The following is a 24,475-nucleotide window of genomic DNA, read 5'->3' on the forward strand; positions in this document are numbered from 1 at the left end:
CTTCTATCACAACTGGGTATGGGTAGCATGGACCCTAACCCTAGATACAGCCACAGGACTGCCCCAGGACTAGACTCATCCAAACACCATGCAGCCCAGAAAGAGATGTTTATAGCGACCTACTTTTAAAAATCAAGTCATTGTCCTAAAAGAGGCATGTGCCACCGGAGGCCACACGAGGTGGTGATGTGCCCTGCCTGGCTATGACACCAGAGTGGCCTTGACTATGAGATAAGGGGAGGGTGGAGAGCACCCGTGGACACAGCACAAATAACTCAGTCAGAAGAGGGTGTGCTATGAGCATCTCAAACATCCATGGAACAAAGGTCATTCATAACTGAACCAAGTCCAGGGTCACTCAGGGCCGAAGAAATCCTATGCAGCTCTATGAGAGGAATGGGGCGAGCAGCCAGAGCTGGGCTGGGGCAGAGACCTGTTCGCAGCAGTAAGGGAAAGGCACATGCAGATGGATTTCTGATTTTGGAAAGAGAATTGACAAACTGTATTCTGCTTTTTCTTTTAAAAATAAGCTTGTTATTTTAGTAGCCTTCCTGAAAAACCAGCGCAAATATAGCGCAGAGCCCCATATGCCTGCACCCAGCAGGCCTGGGTGTGAACACTGGTCAGAAGTCGCAAGCCAACACTGACAAGTCTGTTTTCACCTGATGGCCTCCTCCTGTTTGGGATCCCACCCGTGAGCATTCTGTGACATCAAGTCTGGTCCCCTTCTGCTCCTGTTCGCTGCGGTGGCTCTCCAACTTTACATACGCCTTCCTCGCATGGTCTTGACAGTGCTGAGGTACCCACAGCAAGTCCGTCAAGGCATGACCTCCAGTTGATTCTGCCCAGTGGTAGGAGGCGGAGGCTGCAGGGTTCGGAAAGGCGACCGCAGAGGTAGGTGGCAGGCCCATCACATCTCCCTTTCTGAGACAGGGTCTCACTGTGTGGTCAAGGTCGGCTTCAAACTCCCCATCCTCCTCGGGCTCCAACTGGGGTCAGAAGCAGACACGACCACGCCCCACTCAAGGGCTTTCCTTTGCCCCATATTGTGTTAAATCTTTTTTTAAAAGACTAAATCATGTTTATTTACAAAATCAGTGTTTTGCAGCAGAAGCAGTTTTAAGCCCACTCTGTAGCCAAGACTGGAGCAAAGTGCAGAGGATAATTTACTTACCCCACGAGGCAGTCAATTGCTATTTTTCATTGACTACAGTTTTATGATCTAGAGAGTGAATCTCATGGCGGTAAAACTTTTATGACTTACATTAATTCAGTGTCCTCAACTGTCACGTTTCTCAACTTGCTGTCAAGCTACAGAACTATATTTTTAGGATATTCCTAAGTGAAGCACTGTGCAGACTTACCAGTCAAAATTTACAGCAAAACTTTCTGAGAAACTAAAGCAAGTACAGTCTTATGTATGCATACACATGCACACACCCACATATACATGCAAGTACATATACACATGTACACATGCATATACATATGCATCTACACACACTTACATATTCACATGCACACACAAGCACACACACAAAATCTCATACACATGCACACACAGTAAGAATCTGGGAGATAAACACTTTGAGAAGTGGCCAGAAAGTGGCCATGAATGTAGCACACATCTCTCCCAGTTGTCTATAACTTGGGTTTTTCAGAGCAAGCATCCTTGGTTGAATGTAGCCCAAGTTGACCTAAGTCTGCCCCTGTATGTTAGCCTCTAGATTCTGCTCCTCCAACGTTTCCTATTTTCCTGTTTCACCAAGGCAGGAAAGCAGGAAGGAGGGAGATGAGGAGGAAGGAAGAGAAAGCAATGGAGAGGGCTGAGCAGGACAGGAAGAGGACGCTTCATCTTAGGTTGCTCAAGGTTAGGTTCTGGGCCAGCTCATCTCCTCAATTCCCCACCTCTGGGTGTTCAATAAGCAGCATGACCAAAGTCGCAGTGACATCCATCAGGGAAGGAGATGCCTGCAGGGGCATGCAAGCGATAAGACTAAGTGCCCAGGAATAGGTCCGTTTTCATTGTCTATGAAAGAATTAAAGAGTAGAATGGTTTGAAAGTCAAACAAAACCCAAGTTTGTTCCAAAGGGACAGTTTTATTGGAATTATTAGAAAGAAAGCTCTAGAGCAGGAATGCTGTAAATCTCAGCAACTGCCCAGAGGACGAAAGTGGAGGAGAGGAAGAAGAACATCATAGCATCTGAGTTAAGCAGGCATGGCAGTCAGCCATGTGGTGGCAGGCAGCAGATGGCAGAGACAGGAGCCTTAGAGAGTCAGGAAGTCCAAGGTACTAGAAAAGGCAGTAGGCTCTGGCTGGCACTGGATAAAAAAAGACAAAGAAGAATAAGACATAGTTATGTCTTTCTGAACCTAACTCAGAAAGGCAAGCACCAGCGAAACCTCATTGTGGCTCCTAGGGACTGGGCAAGGGGTGGGAATTCTGGAAAGAAAAAAATACATTATCTCGTTAAAGGGATAGTCATTCCACCCGTCTCTTTAGCATGTCTTAAGATAGGACCAGTCCTAGAATCACCATAGTCAAGTGATTGATTCATGTAACAGGATTAACTCACAGCTTGGAATGTGAAGTCTCTACCCAGACCAGAGATGTATAAGAAATTAGTTTTCTCTTAATGGGCCTTTACTCTTGCTGGGTCATTAGGAAAAGGGAAGAAGCCAGAGGCAAGGCATCCCTCGCTGATGGCTTCTCCCAGTTCGCCTTGTGTTTGTTTTATCTACTTCGTCTCACCTTGAACAATATGCTCTGCCTCTAATCACTATCACCTGTTCGCTGATAGATGTCTAACTTTGCTACTGTGCTAGCTACTCACTCAGAACAATACCCAGGGCCTGAGTTCTCTCAGCTTCCTAAGTCCTCCCTTCAGGCAGAGATATTTGTATTTCCTGGTTGTGTTGGTATAAAGATAAATATGTTGACATAAACTAAATATACTGAAACGTAGCTTTAGTATGCTAAAACATTTTCTTTTCTGATTCTAAAAAAAAAATCAAGGCTTTTGTGGATCCTTGAAAATATTGTGCACTGTACACACATTTAATGAGCCAATCCAATTGGCTCAGAGAGTGCCCTGTACTCACCGATAGATGCAGCTAGTATGGGGGGCTGTGTCATAGCTGAGCCCTGGTTTCTGGATCAGAGGTGGATGGATGCTATGTGTGACCCCGGGTCATCTTTGCTGTACTAAGTGGTAATAGCTGACTCCATTCCAAGGTTGCTCCTCAAATATCAGTGGAAAGCTCTTCGTGTTACATTCTGAAGCTAACAGAAGCAGCTCCTGAGTGACGGAGGCAGACCGTGTTCATGGAGGAAGGACTTTGTTCGTGAATGTTCTACCATACCCTCGTCCTGTGCGCATCTCTGTCCTAACTGCCGTGCTGGGGCAGAACAAAGTGACAGGGAATGACGTCAGGGAGGGAGATGTCGGGGGTGACACGGAATGACGTCAGGGAGATGTCAGGGGGTGACAGGGAATGATGTCAGGGGTGACAGGGAATGACGTCAGGGAGACGTCAGGGGTGACAGGGAATGATGTCAGGGAGATGTCAGGGGGTGACAGGGAATGACGTCAGGGAAATGTCAGGGGGTGACAGGGAATGACATCAGGGAGGGAGATGTCAGGAGAGATTCTGTGGGCATTGAACATGAATTTTAAAAAGAAAAAGAGGTAAGATAAGAAAAATCAAAAGCCAATTCCCAATACTTCCCAACCCTGGAGATTGTCATACTATCTTTCAAATACTCTTAGCATGTGCTATCAACACAGGCATTTATGTATTTACTAAATTGACCTAGTGTGGAAATGGAGTTTGTGTTTTCTTAAATCAATCCTCTAGAGAAGCTTTTTAGGATTTTTTTTAAGTAGTCCCCATCCTGCTCCACTCCAGAGAGAGGACAGACTACACTGTGTTCCCATCGAGCGACCATAGAGAAAAGACAGTGACATTCATTTGGAGTGCATTTCTCTCTTTTTCTTAATTCCTTTTTTCCCCCAAGCATTAAAGCTCCCTGAGAACAGTCAACATACATGTTTTGCTTGATGCTAATTTTCAGGGCCTAAAATAGGCTTGGCATATTGTTTGTTGTTGATTGTGTGGTGAATTCAAAGCCGCCTTTTGGAGATTAGTGGGACCAAGAAACAAAACACAGATATTTAGGGAAAGTACCAAGAAGTAGTTACTGGGTCACCCCAGGTTGGAGCCAGAAAATTCTAGATGGTGACCATTCATGCACTCTCTGACGGGATGAAGAGACACTGGAAGGACCTGGAGGCACAAATGCCTGGTGACAGTACTGGGGTTGTGGAGCAATCCTCTTTGTTTCCACTTCCTCAGGCCTCAACAGCAGTTGTAACTGAAGGCACCTGGAGGCAGGATAGGGAGGCGAGCAAGGTGTCTAGTCCCTACATAAAGCCTGCAAAATTGGAACACGGGGAAACCTGTTTACAAAGAGGAAGGTTGGGCTACTGGGACAGCCCAAGCCTCCATCATGCACCACACACTCCAGATTGTCTGCAGCTGCCCCATGACACATTATGATACTGAAATGCACACACTCGGTGGTGATTTAAAATGCAGGAGGTACATTCTGATGCCTGAAGTTGCAAATGACCCAAAAGCCAAAGCCTTCTGTGCACAGGACTGCTAACCTCCGAACTTTGTCCCTGATCTTCCTCTTTCGTCTCGGAAGGGTCCTTCTGACACACTCTCCCTCCTTCTGCAATTAGCTACATGCCCCTGTCCACTTCCTTGCTCAGGGACACAGAAGCCTGGAAGCCCCTGTCAGTCCCCTTCAGACCCTGATGTCCACAGATATCAGTATGAAAATCAGACAGGGGACTAAGCAGTCATCTTCCCTGAGATGAATCACAGTATGCCTGCTCCACAGCTGCCGATCCTAAATCAAGGCGCGATCGTCTGACACCAGACTCAAGCTGCTCTGCCTTCTGAGCCACAGGCTCCGGCCCTGTTCCAGCCTCTAGGCTGGCAAGCATGCAGAGAGTCACACATATGTAAAGCTCACCCCTGCCCAGTGTTTCGCACCTGCGCTCTTCTCTCCACTACACAGAGGGAACTTGGACTTGATACCATCAGATGGTTTTCTTGGGGTCACATGGCTAATATTAGCAAAGTATGGGTGTGGTTTTTAGGTTGTCTGTTGCCAAACCCTGAATTAAAAGACATGATTTGGGGACTGGAGAGATGTCTTGGTGGGTAACAGCATTTGTTATGCAAGCATGAGGATCTAAGTTCAAATCCCCAAGGTCCATGTAAAAATCTAGGTATGGTTGCACATGTCTGAAAACCCCGACATTGCAGGGTGGAGACGAGTTTGATGGTCAGCCAGCCTAGCCAAAACTGCAAACTTCCAGTTCAAGGAGAGACCCTGTATCAGGGCAACAGGGCAGAGAGCCAGAGAGGACACCTGGCATTCTTCTCTGGTCTTCACCTATGCACATGTAAGTCTTCATATCCACATTCTCACATGCATCTCTCTCTCTCTCCATCTCTCTCTCTCTCTCTCTCTCTCTCTCTCTCTCTCTCTCTCACACACACACACACACACACTCACACACACACTCACACACACACACTCACACACACTCACACACACACACTCCCACACACACACTCCCACACACACACACACACAAACACAAAAGAAGAAAAGATGGTTTTGGACTCCTGAACTTCTTGTTTCTCTCATACATCCCAAGTGCTATGATTATAGGTATGTGCCATTATGCTGGGATCTTAATTTTTTTTAATTATAGTGTGTGTGTGTGTGTGTGTGTGTGTGTGTGTGTGTATTTGTGTGTGTATGTGTGTGTGTGAGTGATAGTGGGGGGTATTGAGTTATTTTAATCACTGAGCCATCTTATTGGCCCTTAACATAATCAAAAAATATTTTTTAAGTTTGTTTAAGTTTGTGCACCATCTGTGTGCCTGGACCCACAGAGGCCACTGAAAGAGCACAAATTCCCTGAAACTGGAGCTACAGAAGCTTGTGAGTCACTATGTGGATGTTGGGAACTGAACCTGGTCCTCTGCAAGAGCAAAAAGTGCTCTTAACTCTTGAGCCATCTCTCTAGCATTAGAATTTAATGATAAGTCTAATTTATAGAATGAATTTAAAAACTGTATTTGGGGCCTAGAAAGATAGCTCGGCAGCTAGGAACATTGCTGTTCATCCAGAGAACCTGGGTTTGATTGCTAGCACCCACAGGGCATCTCACAACTATCTATAATTCCAGTTTCAGGGGGTCCTATACCTTCTTCTGGTCTCTATGGGCACCAATCATTCACATGGTGCACATACATATATGCAGGCAAAATAACTATACATAAAACATAAAAATAAGATAAATCTTTTTAAAATTATATGCAGAATATGCATGACATGAAATAATAAAAGAAAAACAAATTACAACTCTTCCCTTTTCCTCCCCAGATTTAGTACTGTCCCTAGACTGAGCACATTCTGAGTCTTGAAAGAAGTCTCTGGAAGGAAGTGGAGAACACAGTAGACGAGAGGTGTGTGAAAATTCGCGCAGTCTTCCCGCCTTTCTTTACTCTGCCTCTCAGCAGATGAACGCTTGCTGCCCAGGCCCCAACCAACCACAGCTTTAAATTTACATTTTATTCATTTTTTTGGACTAAGTAATATTTACAGATGGGACAAAAGTGAGACAGCAGGAAGGAACTTGAGATAAGACAGCCCCATCTTAGCCATCCAGGCCTCCTTCCCAGGAAAGCAGACTTTGGCATCAGACTGTCCAATAAATAAAAGAACAATGTCACAAGAAAGAAAGAAAGAAAGAGAGAGAGAGAGAGAGAGAGAGAGAGAGAGAGAGAGAGAGAGAGAGAAAGGGGATGGAGGGAGGAAGGAAGAAAGGAAAAAGCAGAAAGAGAGGATGAAAGATGCAAGAGAAGGAGGGAAAGAGAGAGGGAGAGAGGGAGGGAAGGAGAGAGGGAGGGAGGGAGAGAGAGAGGGCTGAATGGAGAAAGGAGGGAAAGAGGGAGGGAGAATCCTAGACCTGTAGCCTCATGTTCTCATGTAATAAAGTCAAGAACAACCTTGGGCTGGCGAGGTGGCTCAGCAGGTAAACATGTCTACTGCTGTGCCTGATGGCCTGGGCTCAATCTCAAGGACCCACAGGTGAAAGGAGAGAACGAGTCCAGCATAGTGTTCCCCAAGTTGTTCTCTGACCTCCACATGAGCATCATGACACCCACAACAGCCCCAATATACAAATAAATAAATAATGCAATTTAAAACTATTTTTTGGTTGTTTTCAAGATATGATTTCTCTGTGGCTTTGGAGCCTGTCCTGGAACTAGCTCTTGTAGACCAGGCTGGTCTTGAACTCACAGAGATCCACCTGCCTCTGCCTCCCATGTGCTGGGATTAAAGGCAGGTGCCACCACTTCCCAGACACTTTAAAACTTTTTATGGGGCTGGAAAGATGGTTTAGCAGTATAAGCCCATACTGTTCCTTCAGAGGACCCCAGCATGGTTTCAGCATCTGGTTGAGGACCACCCACAGCTCAGAGTTCCCTAGTGCCTATAACTACAGCTCTAGAAGACATGAAGTCTCTGTCTCTGGGGGCACCTGCATTCAAATGCACACACCCACACAGAGACCCACATCCATGAATGTAATTAAAGATAAATCTTTAAATTATATAGATATGAGATGCCTGTCAATGCTGAGAATTGAACTTAGACCATACATGTGCTAGGCAACATAGCCAATGGGATATGACCCTAACCTCCCCACATAAAGCTTTAAAAAGAACAGTCTAACCTCATTAAACCCCAGTGCCCCTTCTGGATGTCACATCACTACCCCTCACAGATATGTGACTCATTTGTAAGGGTTTCTGTGTGTATTGAAAAGGTGAAACATTACCAAAATCAATAATTGCCCTTGAAAATTCATAATTTTCCCAAATCCCATCAAATATTCAGTCACTGTATAAATTTCCAGCCACCCCAAATATCTCTCTCTCTCTCTCTCTCTCTCTCTCTCTCTCTCTCTCTCTCTCTCTCCCTTTCTCCCTCTCTCCCTTCTCCTTCCCTCCTCCCCTCCCTCCCTCTCTCCTTCCTCCTTTCTTTCTTTTTTTTTTCTTACTTAACTTAGTCTTATTATATAGCCCAAACTGGCCTCAGTCTGGGTACCTTAGCCTCCCCAGAGCTACAATTACAAGCATAAGCTGCTATGCTTGGCCAGTGTGTTTATCTGAGTCCTAATTTTAGGAAGGTCACTATAATCATTGACAGAGATTAAATCTCGTTTATCTATGGGTTCTCTCTCTACGCCCCCCCACGTTGCCACATACACACAAACATGCATATACTTTTGAATTTATTTGTTGAAGAAATCAATCTGTTAATCCTATAGCATTTTCAACAGTCTGTATTTTGGAAAAACAAAACCCTTAGTACATAAACAGCACAACATTTATTTTGTACTTTGTGTCATTGATCCACTCACAAATAGTTATTGAGGGCCATCATTGTTCTAAAGCTCAGGAATAAACAATAAACATGACAAACAAGCAAAGAGTGCGCTGCTTTGTGAGCTTTGTGTTTTAGTGGGTGTCTCCCTGGGCCAGCTTTATGGAAAATATAACATTTCCCATGAAAGAGCAGATTCTGTTTGGTAAGCAAGTTCCTGACAGTCAATTGCCAGTTTGGAGGGTAGAACACTTATAATCTTGATAGGTAGATACAATTCCAGTCCAATTAAGTTACACCCACTTCCACTCCCAGCAGCCCTTGGGGGAGCCTGGGTTCCGTGCTCTCTCACCAAAAGAGGGGTGAGGCTGTCTGACATGTTAAGTGGAAAAAGTGTTTGGTGGATCCTTCGTCCTGTTTAGCCAAGGGTAAAGATTTTAAGTCTTCAGAACACATTTGACTCTGTCTTCTGCACACTGATGTCTCTGCATTTCCTGTGAGCCGCCTTCGGTCTCGACTATAGACACGAGAGGACACACTAGGTGAATGAGCTCTTTGCCAACAAATCCAATGTACTTCCCCCAATAATCTTTGCCCTATGACTCTGTGAATGAATGGTGACATCTGTTCACTTACACACTTCTGTTTTTTCAAGTGTGTAGTCTAATTCAGTGTGCAGCTGGAGAGACAAACATTACCATCTGAAGTCAGGGACAACTTTTAAAAGTTGCTCTTTCATTGTCACTGAGTGGGACTCAGGTTTGGTGGTGAATGCTGTAACCCACTGAGCCATCTGGCAGGCCTCAAAATGTAGTCAAATTTATGAAGCAGAGCATGGTTGGCACATGCTTACTATGCTATTACCTGGAGGACTGAGACAGGAGAATGACTGCAAGCTCAAGGTCAATCTGGTTTTCACAAGAGTTTCAGCCTATCCAAGGTTACCCAGTAAGACATTAAAACCACAAAAAGAAAAAGATCTAGCCCAATTCATACAATTTCGGCCTCTAAGAGTTTTATGTCAGAAATTAGAAGAAGCTCACATTTCTAGTTAACAGGTTATGTCACTGGTAAAGGCTGAAGTTAATCTATAGCAGTATTTATAGCAGTAAATAACTCCCGAAATGCCTGTTTGCACAAAAAGCCAGTTTCTTATTCACAGACTGTGTCCAGGTCAGACCTGCTGAGTCTACTTTCCTTAGTGGGCTCGAGATCCAACGTCCCCTTGTCATAGAGATTAGCTTCCAACAGCGTGCCAGGAAAAGGCATTGTGGTGAACTGTATAACCAGCCACATGCGGACTTCCACTCACAATTCATTGGGCAAAGCAAGTCCTATGACCTCCCGAGCTCCAGGAGTGTGTGTGGCAGGGGTCGAAGGAGGACTTACAATATCAGGGATGTCCATGAGAAAGAGGGGAATGTGTGTGAGCCGTCCTTTTTGACTGACATCAAAGTGAAGGCCTCCTTTCCATGAGTGCTTTCCCTACCACACGCTTAATGCACTATAAGGCAAGTAACACTCACGTAAGTAAGCTCACATCCCTCTCTGCTTAGACTCTGTACCTGACTTGAGACCGAATGGGTCAGATGCTCAGAGAGATTCACTGCTTCCTCAGTCATGACCTGTGGCCTTCCATGTGTCAGCCTTTGGTGCAGAAATCCTTTTTCTCCAGGCACTATAGGAGACAAGATGACACAATCACCCCAGGGTTAGTTTAGCTTTTGTGGGGTGCAACATGTAGAAAAGATGCATAATTTAATTTTGGTCCTTTGTACAGAAAAATAAACAGTCTGTATCCTAGAGACCAATTGAAAGGTGTGGGTTGTTGACATAGTGAGTCTTTTCAGGTTTTGCAGAGTCAATGGATCTTAAAACTTTTAATATAAACAATGAGAAAATTAAAACAAATCCTTATGGAGCATAAGTGATAGGAACATTTTCTTTAGCATGAATCATGAATTATTTATGGCTCCTAAAAATACAAACTGAATTCATATATGCCCAGCAGACAGAGAACACGAGGAACCCAGCACCTGACCTATGCACAGTCACAGAGTGTTAATAGGTTAGGGGCACAGCTTTTCTACTTGATAGAATATAATATCTGTCCAGTGGCTTCAGGTAGCTGAGGGTCTGTGCTGAGGAAGAAGAGAAGTAGGGACCTGGTGGGAACCTGAGCATGGATGACAATAAGCACCCAGGCAGCCATGGGAAAGAAAGGCCATACATGGCGTCCCCAGGGTGCAGGAGTGAAGCTGTCCACACAGAGCCCAGGGGAACAGTGGGGTTTAAGAAACAGTGCGTGTGCCTAGTGGTGTGTGCAGCAGTGGGGATTTCCATGGTATCCTGAGGTGAGATGCTGACAGTTCGTGATGGGCAATGGGGAGGGAGCTAATAAAGGCTTGACTGTCTTTGGGGCACCCAGGTGATGTGTTCACTGGAAAAATCAGAACTGTAAGGACAGATGTTGAATAAGTTCTTACCTTAACAGAATGAGGCATGAAAAAGATGAATATCTGGCTTGGATTGGTCAATATAAAGTTTACATTTTTTTATTAAAGGTGTATGTGTGTGTGTCTGTGTGTGTGTCTGTGTGTTTGCTTATAGTACAGGTATCCACAGAGGCCAGAAGAGGACATTAGATTCCCTAGACTGGGGTTACAGTTAGTTGTGAGCCACGCCATGTGGATGCCGGAAATGCAACTTAGGTTATCTGCAAGAGCAGCAAATGTCCCCTACCACACACAGTTTTTTTTGACAGAGTCTCATTGTGTAGCTATTACTAACATGAAACTCATTATGTAGACCAGGCTGGCATCTAACTCATAGAGACTCACCTGTCTCTGCCACCCAAGTACTGAGGCTAAAGTCATGCAATACCATGCCTGGCCTAGAGTAGCAAATGCTATTAACCACTGAACCATCTCTCCAGCCCCATGAAGCTTTGTTTTGTTTTAAAGCTGCATAGTAGGCAGTATTGTTTATTCCAAACACTTGCTGGTTCTGCCTACATTCCAAGGCCTCTCTCTGCAGCTCCGCCTCACTGGCAGGGACGTCATTATCCATCTGGGTTCTGCACAGCAAGTGACTCCCTTTGGGTCACTGCATGGCTCAGCAATTGTCTTATTCTCTCTGATGTCAGAGTAAGAGCTGTTTTTCGGTCTGTGTTACAGAATGAAACCTGCAGAACAGGTGAGAGGGATTGTTAAGTGGTTGGGAGCCCTGGTCTGATTCCTAGCACCCACATTTTGTCACTCACAATCACACGCACTAACTCTAGTTCCAGCATCTCCGATTCTGCTTTTGGCCTCTTGGTGCACTTACATGTACTCAGTGCACACACAGACAAGCAGGCACACACATACACATAAAATAAAAATAAAATACTAAACCAGCTCTTGATATTGTAAGGCACTGTGGTGTTAGAGGCCATATCGCAGTGTGTTATGATTTCACTTAAGTTGACGTTTGTGGATGCTGATTCCATGAGGGTGATGCTGATTGTGGTGGTTTGAATGAAAATGGTCCCCATCAGTTCATAGGGAGCACTATTAGGAGGTGTGGCCTTGTTGCAGTGTGTCACAGGGGTGGGCTTTGAGGTTTCAGACACTCAACTCAGGCCCAGTGTGTCTCTTTCTCCTTGCTGCCTGTGGATCCACGTGTAGAACGTTCAGCTACCTCTCCAACACCGTGTGTGCCAGCATGCCGCCATGCTTCCCACCATGATGATAATGGACTAAATATCTGAACTGTAAGCCTGTAACATGAGGGCCGGCTTGTTGGGGTTTTTGTCCTGCTCGGTACCCCACAGCCGGCAACTCCCAAGGAAAATCACACACAGGACTCCATAAGATTATAAAGCTGATTGGCCCATTAGGTCAGGCTACTTATTAGCTCTTATAACTTATGTTACCCCATTATCCTTATCTACATTAGCACATAATGGCTCAGTACCTTTTCCAGCTGGGCAGCTTACATGTTTCTTCTCCGGTGGCCTGCGCAGGAGTGACTGAGAGAGCTCCTCCTTCCTGGAATACTCCTGTTCTCATCACCCCGCCTCTACTTCCTGTCTGGTTTTCCCGCCTATACTTCCTGCCTGGCCAATCAGCGTTTTATTAAAATATGATTGACAGAATACAGACAATTCTCCCACACCATAAGCCAGCCCTTAGTAAGGGTTGCCATGGCCATGGTGTCTCATCACAGGAGAAAAGAAAAAAAAACTAAGACACTAATTAAAAACAAAAGTCTGGAATAAACACTACATCTATTGATTATATACAAAGGACTAAAAAGAACTTGAACGTTCTAAAAGGAGTTTCCAGTTTGAAAGCAGAATTGAAAAAGAAATATGAGTAACTAAAATATTCTGAAAGCGACTTAGTCAAAGCTGGGGTAAAGCCAGAACAGGTGGTGGTGTACGCTCAGTGCTGGGGAGGGAGAGACGGGAGGATTGGGCATTCAAGGGCATCTTAGGCTACACAGAATGGTCCATCTGGGCAACATGAGACCTTGTCTCAAAAAACAGTTGGACAAATATGACATAAAGGGATAAAAAAGGAGCATTGAATGGGAACCATTGAAGAAGCAAAGATTTGTAACCTCCCCATTCTCCCTGGTCCAAGCCTGCAGGACTACCATCTCTTTCTGGAGAGGGAAAAGCAGAAGGTCACACAGTGGACGGAGAGTGTCAGGCACACGTACAGTGTGCAGATCTGTTCATGGAGAGGAGCTAGGCCGTTTCTCCCACCTGCCTCCTCAAACGCTGGTGGCCAGACCTTCCTCTTCAGCAAAAAGATTAGGAGAATCTAAGAGGGAACGCTCAAGATCCTGGTGTTAGATGTCCCCAGCAAACATTCACCTACACCACAGGACAGTGTGAAAATGAGAAAGTCTCCATCACAAACTCAGAACCACCAGGCAGCCTTGAATAACTGATTCCTAAACCATGAGAGCCAAGCACTATCAGAAGGCAGAGAAGGTGGGGAAAACCCAAGTCAGGTTTAAGATAATAGAGAAAAATAGAGAGTCATATATACTGAAACATTTAACAAAAAAATACGGCATGTAGATATGTCTTATCATTAATGCATACATAATAGCACTTTAATAATGAAGACTATATATGCATATACAAATACAAGCATATACATCCCCAGTGACATGAAAAATCTTCGTACCATGACAAAAATATGGAATAATTTTAAGTTTTATTACTTTAAAAAATTTTTAGGGATGGGTATGGTGCGCATGTGGCAGTCAGAAGATAAATTTTAGGAATCAACTGTCTCCTCCCACCATGTGCATTGAGACTGAATTCAAGTCTTGACAGCAAGCGCATTTATCTGCTGAGCCATTTTGCAGGGCATGGCTTATTTTTTAGAAAGTAAACATATAGGCATTCAGAGAATAGACAAAAGATCTTAGAAATCCAAAATAAGGTCACAGAAACAACAACAAAAGAGCAAAAAAAATTAAAAAAAAAAACTCAGTAGAACAATGTAAAGAAGTCTCCTCTACATTGAAATCTAGGAAGATTAAAATGCACAAAGTGAAGATGATAAATCAAGGGCCAGTCCAGGTGGCTCAACACAGAGTTTCAGAAAGAAGATGTGTGAAGAAGTTAGTAGTGACATGACTCGGTAAATTCCTCAGTCCTGGAAGACAGGAGTGTCCACTGACCCCAAAGAACTCCTGTGTAGCAACAAACCATGAAGACCTCTTCAAAGTCCCACAAGTTCCCTGCAAGTGAAAAATGGGTCACACTAGGATCAACATTCTGGGCATTGGATTTCCTAAGAGAACTCTAAGCAAGAAGATAAGAAAACATGAGGCCTGAACTATTGCTCTATATCCAGCAGTAATACCAATTGAGTGGCAGGCTGAAATAAGGATGCTTCAAGACCCGTTAAGACCTCAACAATTTTATCTTCTGAGTAAATGTTCTTAAGAGGCTAATGATCAAAATGAGAGAGCAAGTGAAGAAGGAAGAAGTGCAGAATATGCTGGAAAACCAGCACACGGGGAGAAACAAAAGTGCCCTTGGGAGAGGGTCCACAATGACCACACAAAGCAGAATCCAGAGAGGTTCATGAGTAGGACTTTTCCCCTATACATATCTATTTTATTTTTAATTAAATTTTCTCATACAATATATTTTGATCATATTTCCCCAACTCATCCAAGAGCCTCCTCACCTCCCTACTCACCCAACTTTATATTATTTCTCTTTCTTAAAACAAAAACAAATGAGAAATAAAAAGCTCCATAAAAATAAAAATCAATATAAAGACCAAATAAGACACACACACACACATACACACTCATACATACACACACACACACACACACACACACACACACACACACACACAAAGTGCTAAAACAAAAAGCTAGCCAGTTACTGCTATGCATGGGGCCTGGCCTGGGTTGTGACCAGTGTATCCAGTGATACCCACTGAAAAGCCCTGATTTCCCTTTGCCACCAAGTCTCAATCACAAATCACTTCTTGGTTACAGGTGAGAACCCAAGTCCAAGTCTGCTTCTCCCTCTAGGTGCAGGAACCCCATCTGACTTAAGCCTGTGTAGGTCTTGTGATGCTGCCACAGTCCCTTTGAGTCCATGTGCGCATCAGTCCTGAGGTGTCTGGAAGACACGTTTTACTTGGGGCTATTCATCACCTCGGGCTCTTGGAGTCTTTCTGCCTCCCTTTCTTCTGCTTAGATCCCTGAGCCCTGACAGAAGAGGTTCGACGAACAATTCCATTTAGGGCTGAGTGCTCCACATCCCCCTATTCTCTGCACATCGTCCAGTGATGGGTCTCTGTCTGATTCCCATCAGCTATAAGAAGAAACTTCTCTGATGTGGGTTGAGTGAGGCAGCAAACCACAAGTATAGCAATATACCATTGGGAGTCATTTTATGTTGACAGAGGTTTCTTTCCTACCAGGTTCCAAAGCAGTTTGTCCCAAAGAAACACACAGAGGCTTACTTTAATTATAAACTGGTTGGCCTATTAGCTCAGGCTTTCTTATTAACTAATTCTTATATCTTAAATTATCCCATAATTCTTGTCTTTGCTGGCCATGTGGCTTGGTACCTTTTTATCAGTGAGGCATTCTCATCTTGCTTCCTCTTGGTCTGGGTGATGACTGCAGACTGAGCCTTTCCTCTTTCTAGAATTCTCCTCTTCTACTTGCCCCGCCTATACTTCCTGCCTGGTTGCCCCACTTATACTTCCTGTCTGGCTACTGGCCAATCAGAATTTTATTAACGCAATACAAATGGCAAATCTTTACACTGTAGACCATTTTTCCACAGCAATTTTATTTCTATGATCTTTTAGCAGAGTTTATCATTAGGTTTTCCTCTAGCCTCTGACCTATTTAGTTTCAGATTTATGTGCACTTTAACAGTGTCTGGTATGGGTTTCATCCATGGAGTGGGCTTTCATGCATTTTTAAAAGGTGATTGGTTATTCCCACAGCATTTGGGCCACTGTTGCCCCAGCATATCTTGCAGGAAGGTTGCCACTGTAGAGCACAGGCTTTGTAGCCTGTTGATGTTGATCATCATCTTTCTCCTCTGGTAGCATACAGAGTACTTTCCAGTACCATGAACAATAGTCAATAGGAGAGAAGCTTCTGGGTAGGCACCAGCTCAACTTCTCCATGTTCAATTACACAAGTAAATGTCTTTAGCAATAGGACTTTACCATCAGATTGTGGAGAGCAACCAATAACCTCAGCAATAGCCCGTGATTCTTAGGCAGTTCCATGGGATCCCTTTGGCCAATGACTCAGGCCCTATATATAATTTTTAAATTTATTCTCTATTTAAAAAAAATAAGGTCCTCCTCCTGCTCTTCCTGCTCACCTCCTCCTCCAGAACCTCTTCTTTTTTGTATCCAGCTTCTAAAGGTTACATATTTATATTGCCTTGTGCTAGTTCACTACATGTATCCATTGTGAAATATTCACTGTCATCTGTGGCCACTCTGCTCTCAGAAGCATCGCAGAACCCATTACTCCACTTCCTTGTAACCTGGTATCCACTTGCCAGACCTTCCCATCCCTCTTCCCTGCTGCTTTCCCTAGCCTAGTTTTCTTCTTCTAATTATGCATAAATGTTTTATGTTGTTATATATGATATGCTTCATAAAATTTATTCTCTTAATTTGAAAAAGAGTCAAACAGCTGTGGATTTTCAAAGCCTGAGAAATCTCTGTGTATGAAATGGTCCTTAAGCTCTGGCTGGGGTAGACCTGAGCGAAGCATGCTGAGCGTCACGTGCACAAAGATGGTATTCCATTCCTGGAGCTTCAAACAAGCAAACTCACCAGTCAATCACAAATCTAAAGTGTTTGTGAGATGACAGGAAGTGGAGGGGAGGGGCAAAGTATGTGTGTGATACAATACTTGAGAAGACAAAAGGGACATATATACACATGGATGCATATGTGTTCATACACATGTTTATATACATGCACTCACATGCATATTAACACATAAACTCACATACTCCCTCCTAAACACATACAAACACATCCGTGGAAGAAACACTAGGAACTGACGATGCCTAGCTGGAAAATGGGTGCCTCCAGGGGCACAGGGGATTGTGACATTCCACCCTCTTATAGTTTTGAATTTGGAAACCCTTGAAATGTCTACGTAGCCACAAAATTTTGTTCTATAAGAAGAATCTTGGAACCAGAGATCTCTGCAGGGCCAGGCATGAGTCTGGGACCTCAGAGGGAGTAGGCTTGAGCCAGGAGCTCTGTGGGTCCAGGCATTAGTCTGGGACATCAAAGGGAATAGGCAGGAACCAGAAACCTCTGTGGGTCCAAGCGTGAGTCTGGGACCTATGAGGGAGTAAGCCTGAGTCAGATCCTCTGTGGTTCTGGGTGCACCTGAGCCTGGGACTTCTGAGGGAGTAGACCAGAGCCAGAGACCTTTACAGGACCAACTTTAAGCCAGAAACCTCTGTAGGAGTGGATCTAGACCAGGATTTACAGAAACAGGTAAAAGCTGGTAATTAGGCCAAATTAGGCCCAAGCAATGAGCTGCACCTTGGCTGGAGTGGACCTGAGGCAACAAATTCCATAGGAGTGTGACTGAACCAGCTACCTAAGCCAGAGTGGGCCTGAGGAAACAAGCTCCACGAGAGAGGGAGCAGATCCTCTTCAGACTTTGGTGGACCAGGACTGAGCAAGTGACCTGGGCCAGAGCAGACCTGAGACAGGAAACTCCACAGAAACAGGTACAGGGGAGCAACTGCTGAGCAAGTGAGCCAGAGCCAGAGACCTGCTGAGGGTCTAGACATGAATCTGGGACTTTCAAGGAAGTAGACCTAAGCCAGGACCCCTGCGGGTCTGGGCATGAGCCTAGGACTGCTGAGGAATTAGGCTTGAGCCAGGTCCCCTGCAGGTCTGGGCATGAATCTGGGACCTCCAAGGGAGTAGGCAAGAATTAGAGATCTCTGCAGGGCAAGGTGTGAGCCTGGGACCTATGAGGGAGTAAGCCTGAGCCAGATTCTCTGTGGGTCTGGGTGTACCTGAGCCTGGGATCTCCTAGGGAATAGACTGGAGCCAGAGACCTTTGCAGGACCAACTCCAAGCCAGCAACCTCTGCAGGAGCAGATCTAAACCAGGATTTACAGAAAGATCAAAGCCAACAACCTGGGCTAGAGTAGGCCTGAGACAGCAAACTTCAAGGGAGTGGAGCAAAACCCTGGGGTGCTGAGTGACCTCCAGGAACACAGAGTGACAAAAAACAGTAACTAGTACTGTGACACTAACTGTACCACAAGGAGCAACCATCTGAGCTGTGGATTCACTGGCACCTAGAAGATTAATCAACAGAATCACCAACAGTCCCCAAAACACCTATCAGAGGAAAAGATGAATAGAAAAGGTAAGAATACATGTAACACCACAAAGAGCAACAAGACACCAGTAAAACCTAAAGACCCTACAACAACAAGACTTGAACAACCAAATATAGATGAAGCAGAAGAAAATGACCTAAAAATAATTTCAGGAGAATGTTTGAAAGAGGAAATGAGAAATTCCCTCAAAGAAATAGAGGAAAAGACAAACAAAACATTGGAAGACACCAGCAAATACCTTAAAGAAAACCAAGAAAAGGAAATCAAGCATAGGAAAGATACTATTCAGGACTTGAAAACTGAAATAGAGACAATAAAGAAAATGCAAACTGAGGGAATTATAGAAACAGAAATCATGAGAAAACAATCAGGAACCACAAACTCAATCATGAACAGCAGAATATAAGAGATAGAAGAGAGAATCTCAAGTGCTGAAGATACAATAGAGGAAATAGACTCATCAGTCAAAGAAAACATTAAATCTAACAAATGCTTAACCCAAAATATCCAGAAAATATGAGACACCATGAAAAGGCCAAACCTAAGAATAATGGGCATAGAAGAAATAGAAGTTCAACTCCAAAGCACAGAAAATATATTTAACAAAATCATAGAAGAAAACTTTCCCAACCTAAAGAAAGACATGCCTTTGAAAATACTAGAACCTTGCAGAATACCAAATAGACTGGATCAAAAAAAAAGTGCTCTTGCCATATAATAATCAAAACACTAAACATACAGAGTAAATAAATAATATTAAGAGCTGCAAAGGAAAAAGGCCAAGTACCATATAAAGGCAGACCTATCAAAACTACACCTGACTTCTCAATGGAAACATGAAAGCCAGAAGGTCCTGATCAAGGGTTATGCAGAACTTAAGAGCCCACGGATACAGCCCAGACTACTATACCCAGCAAAACTTTTAATCACCATAGAAGAACAAAACAAGATATTTCATGACAAAACCACATTTAATCAATACCTAGCCACAAACCCACCACTACACAAAGTACTAGAAGGAAAACTCTAACCCAAGGAAGTTGGCTACATCAACAAAAACACAGACAATTGGTGGTCTCATAGCAGCAAATCCCAAAGAAGGGAAAAACACACAAATTATCATCACCAACAATGAAAACTAAATTAACAGGAGATAGCAATCACTGGTCATTAATATTTCTTAATATAAATGAACTCAACTCACCTATAAAAGGGCATAAGCTAACAGATTGGATACGAAAACAGAATCCATCCTTCTTCTACATACAAGAAATACTTCTTCTGCATACAAGAAATACATCTCAACCTTCTACATACAAGAAATACATCTCAACCTCAAAGACAGACACAGTCTCAGAGTAAAGGGTTGGGAAAAAAATATTCCAATCAAATGGACCTAAGAAACAAGCGGGTATAGCTATCCTAATATCTAATAAAATAGATGTCAAACTAAAATCAATCAAAAGAGACAAAGAAAGACATTTCATATTAGTCACAGAGATAATCCATCAAGAGGACATCTCAATACTGAACATCTACGCCCCCCAATACAAGGCCCCTCACATGTGTAAAAGAAACACTTCTAAAGCTTAAATCACACATTAAACCCCATACACTAATAGTGGGAGACTTCAACACTCCACTCTCACTACTGGATAGGTCAGTCAGATAAAAAATTAACAAAGAAATAAAGGAACTAACAGATGTTATGACTCAAATGGACTTAACAGTCATCTGTAGAATATTCCATCCAAATAGAAAAGAATATACCTTCTTCTCAGCACCTCATGAAACCTTCTCAAAAACTGACCACATTCTCAATAACAAAACAAACTTCAACAGATACCAAAAAAACCCCTGGAATAACCCCATACATCTTATCAGATCACCATGGCTTAACTAAAATTCAACAATATTAATTCCAGAAAGCCTACAAACACATGAAAATTAAACGATGCTCACCTGAATCATCAATGGGTCAAGGAAGAAATAAAGGGAGAAATTAAAGACTTCCTAAAATTCAATGAAAGTGACCACACAACATACCCAAATTGATGGGACACAATGAAAACAGTGTTAAGAGGAAAGTTCATAGCACTAAATGCCTACATAAAGAAGCTGGAAAAATCCATACTAGTGAAGTAACAGAACATTTGAAAATGCTAGGACAAAAAGAAACAAACTCCCCCAGGAGAACTAGATGGCAGGAAATAATCAAATTGAGAGCTGAAATCAACCAAATAGAAACAAAGGAAACAATACAAAGAATCAATGAGACATTGTCTCATTGTCTCAAGATAGACAAACCTTTATCCAAACTAACCAAAAGGCAAAGAGAGAATATGCAAAATAACAAAATCAGAAATGAAAAGGGAGACATAACAACAGATATGAAGGAAATACAGAGAATCAACAGGTTATATTTTGAAAACCTGTACTCCATAAAATTTGAAAACTTAAAGGAAATGGACAACTTTCTGGATTAATATCACTTACCAAAATTAAATCAAGACCAGATAAGCAAATTAAACAGACCTATAACTGCTAAAGAAATAGAAACAGTCATCAAAAGTCTCCCAACCAAAAGAAGCCCAGGCCCAGATGGTTTCAGCTCAGACTTCTACAAGATTTTCAAAGAAGAACTAATACCAATACTCCTGAAATTATTCCACACAATATAAACAGAGGTAACATTGCCAAACTCTTTTTATGAGACTACAATTACCCTGATACCCAAACCACAGAAGGACATTACTAATAAAGAGAATTACAGACCATTCTCACTCATGGACATTGATGCAAAAATACTCAATAAAATACTGGCAAATCAGATCCAAGAACACATCAGAACCATCATCCACCATGACCAAGTCAGCTTCATCCCAGAAATGCAGGGAGGTTCAACACGCAAAAATCTGTCAATGTAATCCACCGTATAAACAAACTGAAAAATAAAAACCATATGATCATCTCATTAGATGTCAAAAAAGCTTCTCGACAATATACAACATCCCTTCATGATAAAGGTCTTGGAGAGAGCAGGGATATAAGGAACATACCTAAACATGATAAAGGCAATATACAGCAAGCCAACAGCCAAAAACAAACTAAATGGAGGGAAAAATCCCAGCAATCCCACTGGAATCAGGAGCAAGACAAGGTTGTCCACTCTCTCCATATATATTCAATGTAACTCTTGAGGTCTTAGCTAGAGCAATGAGTCACCAAAAGGAGATCAAGGCGATACAAATCAGAAAAGAATTCAAATTCTCACTATTTGCTGATGATATGATGGTTTAAACAAGCCACCCCAAAAATTCTATCAAGGAACTTCTACAACTCATAAACACTTTCAGTAATGTAGCAGGATACAAGATTAACTCAAAAAAAATTCAGTAACCCTCCTGTACTCAGATGATAAAAGGACTGAGAAAGAAATCAGAGAAACATCACCCTTCACAATAGCCACAAATAGCATAGAATATCTTGGAGTAACTCTAATAAAACAAATGAAAGACTTGTATGACAAGGACGTTAAATCTTTGAAGAAAGAAATTGAAGAAGACACAAGAAAGTGTAAAGATCTCCCCATGCTCTTGGGTAGGTAGAATTAAGATAGTAAAAATGGCAATCTTACCAAAAGCAATCTACAAGTTCAATGCAATGCCTATTAAAATCCCAGCAAAATTCTTCACAGACTTCGAAAGAATGGTTCTCAACTTCATATGAAAAAGCAAAAAACGCAAGATAGTCAAAACAATCCTGCACAATAAAAGAACTTCTGAAGGCATCACAATCCCTGACTTTAAACTCTACTACAGGGCTACAGTACTGAAAACAGCCTGGTATTGGCATAAAAATAGACAGGAGGACCAATGGAACCGAATAGAAGCCCCAGATATTAATCCACACACTTCGAACACCTGATTTTTGGCAAAGAAGCAAAAAATGTCAAATGGAAAAAAGAAAGCATATTTAACAAATGGTGCTGGCATAACTGGATATCAACATGTAGAAGAGTGAAAATAGACCCATATCTATCACTATGCACAAAAGTCAAGTCCAAGTGGATCAAAGACCTCAACATAAAGCCAGCCACACTGAACCTTATAGAAGTGAGAGTGGGAAGTGCACTTGAACGCATTAGCACAGGAGATCACTTCCTAAATATAACCCCAGCAGCACAGACACAGAATGTAACAAAGATTTTCACCAACACCACATCAGACAGAGGTCTGATCTCCACAAATAATTCAATAAAAAATATAGTATAGACCTAAACAGAGGACTCTCAACAGAGGAATCTAAAATGGCTGAAAGACACTTAAGCAAATGTTCAACATTCTTAGTCATCAGAGAAATGCAAATCAAAACAACTCTGAGATTCCATCTTACACCTGTAAGAATGGCCAAGATCAAAAACACTGATGACAACTTATGCTGGAGAGGTTGTGGGGAAAGGGGACACTTCTGCATTGCTGGTGGAAATACAAGCTGGTACAACCCCTTTGGATGTCAGCGTGGTGATTTCTCTAAACATTAGGAAACAACCTTCCTCAAGGACCAGCAGTACCACTTTTGGGTATATATCCAAAGGATGCTCAATCGTGCCACAAGGACATGTGCTCATATGTCCTACTATATGTTCATAGTAGCATTGTTTGTCATAGCCAAAAACTAGAAACAACCTAAATGCCCTCAACCAAAGAATGGATAAGGAAAATGTGGTACATTTACACAGTGGATTACTACACAGCAGAAAAAAATAACGACATCTCTAATTTTGCAGGAAAATGGATGGAACTAGAAAACATCATTTTGAGTGAGGTAACCCAGACACAGAAAGACACATGTCACATGTACTCACACATAAGTGGCTTTTAAACATAAAGCAAAGAAAACCAGCCCACAAACCACAATCCCAGAGAACCTAGACAACAATGAGGACCCTAAGAGAGACTTACATAGATCTAATCTACATGGAAAGTAGAAAGTAGAAAAAGACAAGATCTCCTGAGTAAATTGTGAGCATGGGGACCTTGGGAGAGGGTTGAAGGGGAGGAGAGAGGTAGGGAGGGGAGCAGAGACAAATGTAGAGCTCAATAATTAACAAAAAGAAAAATAAAAGAAGAAGCATCTTGGGAGCAGCATGCCAGAGCTGTGGAGGAAGCCCAAGCATGTACTACTGAGAAAGCAAAGAGGGAAATACCTGCCACAGCCAGGCTGTGGCCTCTCTGTGAGGAAGACTGCTTCCTACAAGCAAATTGGAGCAAACTTCTGTCTGATACCTGGACACGGTGTTGGGGCAAGGGGGGCAGTGACCTTAAGGCCCTCAAACGAGGTTTAGTTTGAAGAAATTCTATAGCAGAAGAAATCGACCAGCAGCACAGAGGAAACTCCTGAGCAAAGCAACTTACGGAAGGAAGTATTCCTTTTCAGTACACCGTTTCAGCAGTTTTGGTCCTCCGTCCTTGAGTCCTCGGATTCTGCAACTGTGGAGAGGTGGAAAAAGGACAGATGATGGGCACATAAGGCAGAGGCTGCTCACCTTATGGTGGACAAGAAGGTAAAAAGGAAGGGACAGGAGGCCAGGTCTCCTTTGGAGGTACAACCCCAGAAACCTACTTCCTCCAGCTAGGCTGTCTCCCACATGGAGGTCAGGAGACAACTTTGTGGAATCAGGTCTTTGTTTCTATCATAACATGGGTTTTGAGAATTAAACTTGAATCTTCAGACTCATGCAGCAAACACGTTAGCCACTGAGGCGAGCCCCTTCTTTATAGAGGAATTGAGCCCCGGGTGTTAAGCAAGCTGCTTGAGGTCCTCAGACAGACATTCTGTGGTGGACACAGCCTCTTGGCCCCTGGCCAGGCCTTTGCACTGCACACTGCTGCTTAGCAGGGAACGCGCAGTTTGTTCCCCAAGAAGAAGGTGGGTTTCTAGCAAAAGCACTAGCAGGATTCAGTTTGGGCAGCATACCAGGAGCCTTTGGCACTACCAACCATGAAAACAGGATTTCCTGGGCGGGATGAACGGAAGAGCAGAATGCAAGGTTTACACATAAGTACAGCAGCACTCCCAGGGTGTAGGTGTTGTTACCCAC

The 24,475-nt window shown here is 43.1% G+C and overlaps 2 long non-coding RNA genes across 2 annotated transcripts in view; one reads left to right on the forward strand and one right to left on the reverse strand.

Annotated features, from left to right (window-relative positions):
• Positions 1-373: 373 nt before the first annotated feature.
• Positions 374-24,475, forward strand: part of LOC146891896 (uncharacterized) — a 38,835-nt gene continuing 14,733 nt past the window's right edge. The window contains exon 1 of the long non-coding RNA XR_015005010.2: positions 374-894. This is a non-coding gene — a long non-coding RNA (uncharacterized LOC146891896). The remainder of the gene's footprint in view (positions 895-24,475) is intronic.
• LOC146891897 (uncharacterized) lies at positions 9,592-24,302 on the reverse strand. Its single transcript, XR_015004933.2, has 3 exons — positions 23,998-24,302; positions 23,790-23,864; positions 9,592-10,161 (listed from the first exon to the last, which is right to left on the reverse strand). It is a non-coding gene; the product is annotated as an uncharacterized LOC146891897 (long non-coding RNA).

The sequence above is a fragment of the Myodes glareolus genome, chromosome 14 (genome assembly GCF_982192425.1).
Source record: "Myodes glareolus chromosome 14, mMyoGla1.1, whole genome shotgun sequence".
Classification (NCBI taxonomy): domain Eukaryota; kingdom Metazoa; phylum Chordata; class Mammalia; order Rodentia; family Cricetidae; genus Myodes; species Myodes glareolus.